Here is a 9,909-nt window from a genome sequence, read left to right as displayed (position 1 = left end):
CCCGCCGGTCGCGGATCATCTTTGTTGGCGACGGCGACGAGGCTCCGGATGGTGGCCCTCCACTCGTCGAGCTTCTCCGCAGCAAGAGGGAAGTCGAGGAGCAGCTGCGCGCGCGCGAAAGCTTCTGCTGGCATGGGTGGCGGCGACAGCTGCGTGGACCGTGGCGCGCTTCGACTTCTAACCACGTTAGAAGGAGCTCTATCACGACCCAGCGGCTGCGCGCCATTTTCGACAGCACTTCGGCGGGCATGCTGAACTCCTTCATCCCGCGGACGACGTACAGGGCTCTTCCCACGGCGGTGTCCAGGGTCACCGGCGTGGTGACGCTGCTCATCGCACACGCCATGGGAAGAGCGTGCAGTGGTCGCCGGCGTGGGCATCTTGGAGGTTGCTGCGCCGCCCGTGGGTGCCACAACGACACTCCTGGAGGGCCCTGCGCTGCCTGCAGGGGGCCCAGCCCCGTCTTTGGATTTGGTGGCATGCGGCCCATCGCCTGGCGCACGAACGGCGCCGCTCGCCAGGCTCTGACTGCCAGGGCGATGCTGGTGCTCGCGGACCGCGGCCCGGGTTCTGTCCACGACCGGGCCACTGCTCGCCCGTACTGGCACGGGCCGTTCGGCCCCCGACGAGCCGATCGCCGTGGCCGTCTTCTTCTTGGGAGCCATGGCGATGAAGAACCGCTAGGCTAACTACTAGACCAGATTCTCACAATTGCGTTCCCTACCTGGCGCGCCAAAGATGTCGGTATGGAACGACACCAATGGGATCACAAGAATCCCTACTACGGTTGCCGGGGCGCAGGGTTGCGAGAAGAGCAGGATTAGTAATCAGCACAAGGATCGTTTACCCAGGTTCGGGCTGCGAGGATGCATAAAACCCTAGTCCTGCTTTGGTGGATGTATTGAGTGTTCTTGAGCCCTCGAACTAGCTATGGTGGCTGAGTAGTTCCAAAGAGCCGAATCCCCCTCCAGTACGCCATGGGCCTCCTTTTATAGTCGAAAGGGGCTGCCACAGTGGCACACAAGAGGTGGAAAGGCGTACAGTACTACGAGCTTATCGCTCGTATTATAGGACAAGACGCATTTAATGCGCCGCTGAGGTGTCCCTTTGCTTTATCGGGGACGGGAGCGAGGCCCGTCCGTCCGTCGCCGCTCCTCCTCGCTTCAACACGCGCCCTGGCCAGCGATGTGTGCGGCGCCATATAGGCAGGCAGGCAGTTGAGGTGGCGCGGTGGTAGGGTCTTCATGAAGATCTGCATGCCGCCACGCAGGCGCTTGCCAATCTGGCCTGGAAGCTGCATGCATGTTGGCACGCAGGTGCCAGCCCGGCTGGTTGAGCTAGCAGCTGCATGCAAACGGCGGTGGAGACTTGGCTGGTGCGGCCCTGGAAGTGGCCCTGCTGGCGTCCTCGGTGAGGGCCTTGCTGGGCAGCCCGGCAAGGGACTTGCCGTGGCGCGCTGTCGTCCCCGGCAAGGATCTTGCCGGGGGTCTTGTGGCTCTCCTCAGCAAGGATCTTGCCGAGGACCGTTGTCTTTTAATCCTCATTTGATCTTGAATATTCCTTGGTCTTGACAAAGATCTGCATGCCACCATGTGGGTGCCTCCCGAGCCCTAGTTCCAACGTGGTTGGTTGAGTTGGAACCCGTGGGCTCGAGGGTGGCTCACTCCGCTGGTGTGGGTGAGCCGCCCCGGCAAGGGTCTTGTCGGGGCTGCCGAGGCTGCCCTGGCAAGGGTCTTGCCGGGGGAGCCTACTTCGTCCTTCTGCTTCTTTGTGTTCTTGGCCTTGGCGTTGCCTTGGCTGTCTTGGGCTTCGGTTTTACCTCGGTTCACCTCCCCTGTTCTGCTTGGTGCGACCGTGGGCGCGGCTCCGACTGTCCGTGCACAGGTAAAGGGGTACAAAGGTCCGCCCCTTCTTTTATACACCGACACTGATCATCCTTAAGTCCTTGTCATTTCCTTCTTCTAGAAAATCCGGTTCAATAGGCCAGCTTCATAATCAATTTGCTGAGATTGGTTTGTCACAGAGAAATATTATGAAGAATAATTCATTTGACTCAGCTCCCAATGCTTATCAAAAATATTGGTCCTTGAAATACTCATCTGATCTTCAACCGGTTTAAGGATGTAGAACTTGCCGGTTTATAAATATTGATAGCATCGGGTCATAATTGTAGTTAACATCAAGCTTGAAAATATACCTCTTATATTCCTATCACTTGTAGCCCCCAAGTCTTAAGAAGGTAACGTAGTAACAGCTTAAGATTTGCTTCAATATGAATGTCACAAACAGTTAATTGAGCTGAACCGTATGCCCTGCATCGCACACACAACTAAAATCTAAACCGTGTTTGATGCATCCTGCTACCTCTTGAGCACTGCGTTGGTTTTCGCTTGAAGAGGAAAGGGTGATGCAGTAAAGTAGCGTAGGTATTTCCCTCATTTTTTGAGAACCAAGGTATCAATCCAGTAGGAGACCACGCGCGAGTCCCACGCACCTACAGAAACAAATAAGAACCTCGCAACCAACACGATAAAGGGGTTGTCAGTCCCTTCACGGTCACTTACGAGAGTGAGATCTAATAGAGATGATAAGATAATATTTTTGGTATTTTTATGATAAAGACTAAAAGTAAAGAAAGCAAAATAAATGGCAAAAGTAATAGCTTGTTGTTGGGAGATTAAAATGATGGAAAATAGACCCGGGGCCATAGGTTTCACTAGTGGCTTCTCTCAAGATAGCATAAGTATTACGGTGGGTAAACGAATTACTGTCGAGCAATTGATAGAATTGAGCATAGTTATGAGAATATCTAGGTATGATCATGTACATAGGCATCACGTCCGTGACAAGTAGACCGAAACGATCCTGCATCTACTACTATTACTCCACCATCGACCGCTATCCAGCATGCATCTAGAGTATTAAGTTCATAAGAACAGAGTAACACTTTAAGCAAGATGACATGATGTAGAGGGATAAACTCATGCAATATGATATAAACCCCATCTTTTTATCCTCGATGGCAACAATACAATACGTGCCTTGCTGCCCCTGCTGTCACTGGGAAAGGACGCCGCAAGATTGAACCCAAAGCTAAGCACTTCTCCCATTGCAAGAAAGATCAATCTAGTAGGCCAAACCTAACTGATAATTCGAAGAGACTTGCAAAGATAACCAATCATACATAAAAGAATTCAGAGGAGATTCAAATATTGTTCATAGATAATCTGGATCATAAACCCACAATTCATCGGATATCGACAAACACACCGCAAAAAAAAGAGTTACATCAAATAGATCTCCAAGAGAATCGAGGAGAACTTTGTATTGAGATCCAAAGAGAGAGAAGAAGCCATCTAGCTAATAACTATGGACCCGAAGGTCTGAGGTAAACTACTCACACATCATCGGAGAGGCTATGGTGTTGATTTAGAAGCCCTCCGTGATCAATGCCCCTCCGGCAGGACGCCGGAAAAGGCCCCAAGATGGGGTCTCACGGGTACAGAAGGTTGCGGCGGTGGAATTAGGTTTTCGTGGTGCTCCTCGATGGTTTGGGGGTACGTAGGTATATATAGGAGGAAGAAGTAGGTCGGTGGAGCCACGAGGGGCCCACGAGGGTGGAGGGCGCGCCCCCATACCTCGTGGCTTCCTTGTGTGTTGCTTGACATCCACTCCAAGTCCTCTGGATCACGTTTGTTCCGAAAATCACATTCCCGAAGGTTTCATTCCGTTTGGACTCCGTTTGATATTCTTTTTCAGCAAAACACTAAAATAGGCAAAAAAAACAGCAATTTGGGTTGGGCCTCCGGTTAATAGGTTAGTCCCAAAAATAATATAAAAGTGTATAATAAAGCCCATTAAACATCCAAAACAGAATATAATATAGCATGGAACAATAAAAAATTTATAGATACGTTGGAGACGTATCAAGCATCCCAAGCTTAATTCCTGCTCGTCCTCGAGTAGGTAAATGATAAAAACTGAATTTTTGATGTGGAATGCTACTTAGCATAATTTTCAATGTAATTCTCTTATTTGTGGCATGAATATTCAGATCCGAAAGATTCAAGATAAAAGCTTAATATTGACATAAAAGTAATAATACTTCAAGCATACTAAGCAATTATGTCTTCTCAAAATAACATGGCCAAAGAAAGTTTTATCCCTACAAAATCATATAGTTTGGTCATGCTCCATTTTCGTCAATGCAAGGAGTAGGGATTGCCATGCAACGGATGCACTAGAGCTATAAATGCATGAAAGCTCAACAGAAAGAAACTAAGTGGGTGTGCATCCAACTTGCTTGCTCACAAAGACCTAGGGCATTTGAGGAAGCCCATTGTTGCAATATACAAGCCAAGTTCTATAATGAAAAATTCCCACTAGTATATGAAAGTGACAAAACAAGAGACTCTCTATCATAAAAATCATGGTGCTACTTTGAAGCACAAGTATGGAAAAAAAGGATAGTAGCATTGTCCCTTCTTTTTTATTTTTTTTATTTTTGTGCCTTTCTTTTTTTATTTTTTTATTTGGCTTTTCTATATTTTTTTTGGGACAATGCTCTATGAATGATGATCATCACACTTCTATTTATTTACAACTCAATGATTACAACTCGATACTAGAACAAAGTATGACTATATGAATGCCTCCGGCGGTGTACCGGGATGGGTAATGAATCAAGAGTGACATGTATGAATAATATGCATGGTGGCTTTGCCACAAATACGATGTCAACTACATGATCATGCAAGGCAATATGACAATCATGAAACGTGTCATGATAAACGGAACGGTGGAAAGTTGCATGGCAATATATCTCAGAATGGCTATGGAAATGCCATAATAGGTAGGTATGGTGGCTGTTTTGAGGAAGATATAAGGAGGTTTATGTGTGATAGAGCGTATCGTATCACGGGGTTTGGATGCACCGGCGAAGTTTGCACCAACTCTCAAGGTGAGAAAGGGCAATGCACGGTACCGAAGAGGCTAGCAATGATGGAAGGGTAAGAGTGCGTATAATCCATGGACTCAACATTAGTCATAAAGAACTCACATACTTATTGCAAAAATCTACAAGTCATCAAAAACCAAGCACTACGCGCTTGCTCCTAGGGGATAGATTGATAGGAAAAGACCATCGCTCGTCCCTCACCGCCACTCATAAGGAGGACAATCAAAGAACACCTCATGTTTCAAATATTTTACACAACGTTTACCATACGTGCATGCTACGGGACTTGCAACCTTCAACACAAGTATTTCTCAAATTCACAACTACTCAACTAGCACAACTTTAATATCACTACCTCCATATCTCAAAACAATTATCAAGCATCAAACTTCTCTTAGTATTCAACGCACTTATAAGAAAGTTTTTACTAATCTTGGATGCCTATCACATTAGGACTAGTTTCTTAATTTAAGCAAATTATCATGCTATTTTGTAGAACTCTCAAAATAGTATAAGTGAAGCATGAGAGATCAATAGTTTCTATAAAACAAAACCACCGCCGTGCTCTAAAAGATATAAGTGAGGCACTAGAGCAAAAACTATATTGCTCAAAAGATATAAGTGAGGCACATAGAGTATTCTAATAAATTCCAAATCATGTGTGTCTCTCTAAAAAGGTGTGTACAGCAAGGATGATTGTGGCAAACTAAAAAGCAAAGACTCAAATCATACAAGGCGCTCCAAGCAGAACACTTATCATGTGGTGAATAAAAATATAGCTCCAAGTAAAGTTATCGATGGACGAAGACGAAAGAGGGGATGCCTAGCTTTGGATTTTTGGTGTCCTTAGATTTACCTTGGGGTGCCTTGGGCATCCCCAAGCTTTGGCTCTTGCCATTCCTTGTTCCATAATCCATCAAATCTTTACCCAAAACTTGAAAACTTCACAACACAAAACTTAGCAGAAAATCTCATGAGCTCCGTTAGCGAAAGAAAACAAAAGACCACTTCAAGGTACTGTAATGAACTCATTCTTTATTTATATTGGTGTTAAACCTACTGTATTCCAACTTCTATATGGTTTATAAACTCTTTTACTAGCCATAGATTCATCAAAATAAGCAAACAACACACGAAAAACAGAATCTGTCAAAAACAGAACAGTCTGTAGTAATCTGTAACTAACGCAAACTTCAAGAACTCTAAAAATTCTACTAAAATAGGACGACCTAGATAATTTGTTTATTGATCTACTGCAATTGGAATCAGTATTTTATCACATTCTGGTGATTTTTAACAATTGTTCTCGTGAACACAAAGTTTCTGGAATTTTCAGCAAGATCAAATAACTATCATCCAAGAAGATCCTATAGGTTTAACTTGGCACAAACACTAATTAAAACATAAAAACAGATCTAACCAGAGGCTAGATCAAATATTTATTCCTAAACAGAAGCAAAAAGCAAAAAACTAAAAATAAAATCCGGTTGCCTCCCAACAAGCGCTATCGTTTAACGCCCTTAGCTAGGCATAAAAGAGAGGATAGATCTAGGTATTGCCATCTTTGGTCTTTAATTTTTTAGCGGAGTTATGCTCGAATCCGGGAGGTTCTTTACGTTTCCCTTCATATTCGGAAATTTTAAGATCTAAAAAGTCCAACCGCTTATTGCAAAGGGTAATCAACATATTCATGCGGGGGAGATTCCCGCTAACACTCTTAAGAGGTTCAAGAGATTTTTGTAAAATCTTCGTTACTTCGCAAATTTTCTCAAAAACTTGCGTTTCTTCTTGGGTATGATGAGGCCCCTTTTGTTGAGGTAATGTTCCCACTATACCTTCTATAATTTCATGCGCAATACTGGGATCAATTTCAATAAAACTGCCTTTGGCAATGCAATCCAAGAGTTGTCTATGAGACATATTCAGTCCAACATAAAAATTGCAAAGCAAAATTCTAAAATTCACCTCTAGGGTACAATTACGATAAGATTCCATCATTCTAAACCAAGCATCTTTTAAGTTTTCTCCTTGTCTTTGTTTGAAGTGAAGAACCTCAAACTCGGGAGACAACGAAGTAGATAAAGGACTAGCCACAACGACGAAGCAAGCGAAAAAGAGGCGAACGGAAAGAGAGGGCGAATAAAATGGCAAGGTTGAAGTGGGGGAGAGGAAAACAAGAGGAAAATGACAAATAATGTAATGCGAGGGATAAGAGTTTGTGATGGGTACTTGGTATGTCTTGACTTGTGCGTAGACTCCCCGGCAACGGCGCCAGAAATCCTTCTTGCTACCTCTTGAGCACTGCGTTGGTTTTCCCTTGAAGAGGAAAGGGTGATGCAGTAAAGTAGCATAAGTATTTCCCTCAGTTTTTGAGAACCAAGGTATCAATCCAGTAGGAGACCATGCGCGAGTCCCACGCACCTACACACACAAATAAGAACCTCGCAACCAACGCGATAAAGGGGTTGTCAATCCCTTCATGGTCACTTACGAGAGTGAGATCTAATAGAGATGATAAGATAATATTTTTGGTATTTTTATGATAAAGACTAAAAGTAAAGAAAGAAAACTAAACGGCAAAAGTAATAGCTTGTTGTTGGGAGATTAGTATGATGGAAAATATACCCGGGGGCCACAGGTTTCACTAGTGGCTTCTCTCAAGATAGCATAAGTATTACGGTGGGTAAACGAATTACTGTTGAGCAATTGATAGAATTGAGCATAGTTATGAGAATATCTAGGTATGATCATGTATATAGGCATCACGTCCGTGACAAGTAGACCGAAACGATTCTGCATCTACTACTATTACTCCGCACATCGACCGCTATCCAGCATGCATCTAGAGTATTAAGTTCATAAGAACAGAGTAACGCTTTAAGCAAGATGACATGATGTAGAGGGATAAACTCATGCAATATGATATATATCCCATCTTTTTATCCTCGATGGCAACAATACAATACATGCCTTGCTGCCCCTGCTGTCACTGGGAAAGGACACTGCAAGATTGAACCCAAAGCTAAGCACTTCTCCCACTGCAAGAAAGATCAATCTAGTAGGCCAAACCAAACTAATAATTCGAAGAGACTTGCAAAGATAACCAATCATACATAAAAGAATTCAGAGGAGATTCAAATATTGTTCATAGATAATCTGGATCATAAACCCACAATTCGTCAGATCTCGACAAAGACACCGCAAAAAGAAGAGTTACATCAAATAGATCTCCTAGAGAATCGAGGAGAACTTTGTATTGAGATCCAAAGAGAGAGAAGAAGCCATCTAGCTAATAACTATGGACCCGAAGGTCTGAGGTAAACTACTCACACATCATCGGAGAGGCTATGGTGTTGACGTAGAATCCCTCCGTGATCAATGCCCCCTCCGGCAGGACGCCAGAAAAGGCCCCAAGATGGGATCTCACGGGTACAGAAGGTTGCGGCGGTGGAATTAGGTTTTCGTGGTGCTCCGCGATGGTTTGGGGGTACGTAGGTATATAGGAGGAAGAAGTAGGTCGGTGGAGCCACGAGGGGCCCACGAGGGTGGAGGGCGCGCCCCCTACCTCGTGGCTTCCTTGTCTGTTGCTTGACGTCCACTCCAAGTCCTCTGGATCACGTTTGTTCCGAAAATCACGTTCCCGAAGGTTTCATTCCGTTTGGACTCCGTTTGATATTCTTTTTCTGCGAAACACTGAAATAGGCAAAAAACAACAATTTGGGTGGGCCTCCGGTTAATAGGTTAGTCCCAAAATAATATTAAAGTGTATAATAAAGCCCATTAAACATCCAAAACAGAATATAATATAGCATGGAACAATAAAAAATTATAGATACGTTGGAGACCTATCACATCCTCCATCGCAAACGTTTTGCATCATTTCTGACGGTTTTCATACAGCACCGTTTGCGATTATTGCATCGCACATAGTTTCTCGAAGGGTCTCTGATCGTAGTGTCGCGTTAGCAGCATCCTGCAGTAGTGGTACATGATTGTTCTAGAACACAGGTGAGGTAGCAGCAGTGTACTGTTCATATTGGCTGTTGGATTTAGAAGATCAACGGTTATGATTGATGTTCTTAGTCCTACTTAAAATTGGTACACTATATAGTAGTATAGATATAGGAACCCGCGTGGAATGCGAGAAACCAACTCCGGCCACACACGTCCGTTCAGGAGTAGGACGTCGGCCAAGCTCCTCCTTCCACCATTTTGTCCACTCTTTCAGCGGCATCCGGCGAGCAGGAAGAGCAGTTCTCTGACATAAAAGCTGTCTGGGTGGCCCGCCGAGCCTGACAGCTCGCTTCTCCACCTACCTCGCCTAGCCTGTCGGAGGCAGTTTCCGCACTAAGCCAGCGCGTGGTTCCGTAGCTGGCCTCTCCAATACAGCTCGAGGAAGAGTGCCGACTTGCTCCACGCCGGCTTGTCGGGGAGCACGGCGACACGGGCATCGTCGCTGCCCTAGACGTAGCCGCGTTGTACAGCCCCTCTAGTGTCTGTGACTGTGCCATCCGCCATCGACGTGCGCGTAGCCACGACATGTAGGCCGAGAAAGAAGCCGCCGCGGATGTCGACGAGGTGATGCAGCTACACGGATGTGGACGAGGTGATGGGTAGCACATCCCCGCCCGCTGCCATCATCGAGGAAAAGTAGAACACGGGAGGCCGCCGCAAATTGTATCCCATGAAGACCACCGCCGAGGCGACGCCGGCGAATACAGCCGGTGTCTTGCTCGATTCTTCTTCTGCCGGATGCTGGAGGAGGATAAAGAGATCGGGCGGCGACCATTTAGATTAGGTATTTTAATTCTACCAGGCTGGTTCTAATGGGAGTATTATAGGTAGTATCATGCATGCCAACTACTCCCTCCGTTCTTAAATATAGGAGTATTATAAGAGCATGGTTAATAGTATAGCCAGCTGATGGCTACATGACATTGCCACGTCATCTA

This window comes from Aegilops tauschii, chromosome 1, assembly GCF_002575655.3.
Source record: "Aegilops tauschii subsp. strangulata cultivar AL8/78 chromosome 1, Aet v6.0, whole genome shotgun sequence".
NCBI classification, from domain to species: Eukaryota; Viridiplantae; Streptophyta; class Magnoliopsida; order Poales; family Poaceae; genus Aegilops; species Aegilops tauschii.
This window is presented reverse-complemented; position numbering follows the sequence as displayed.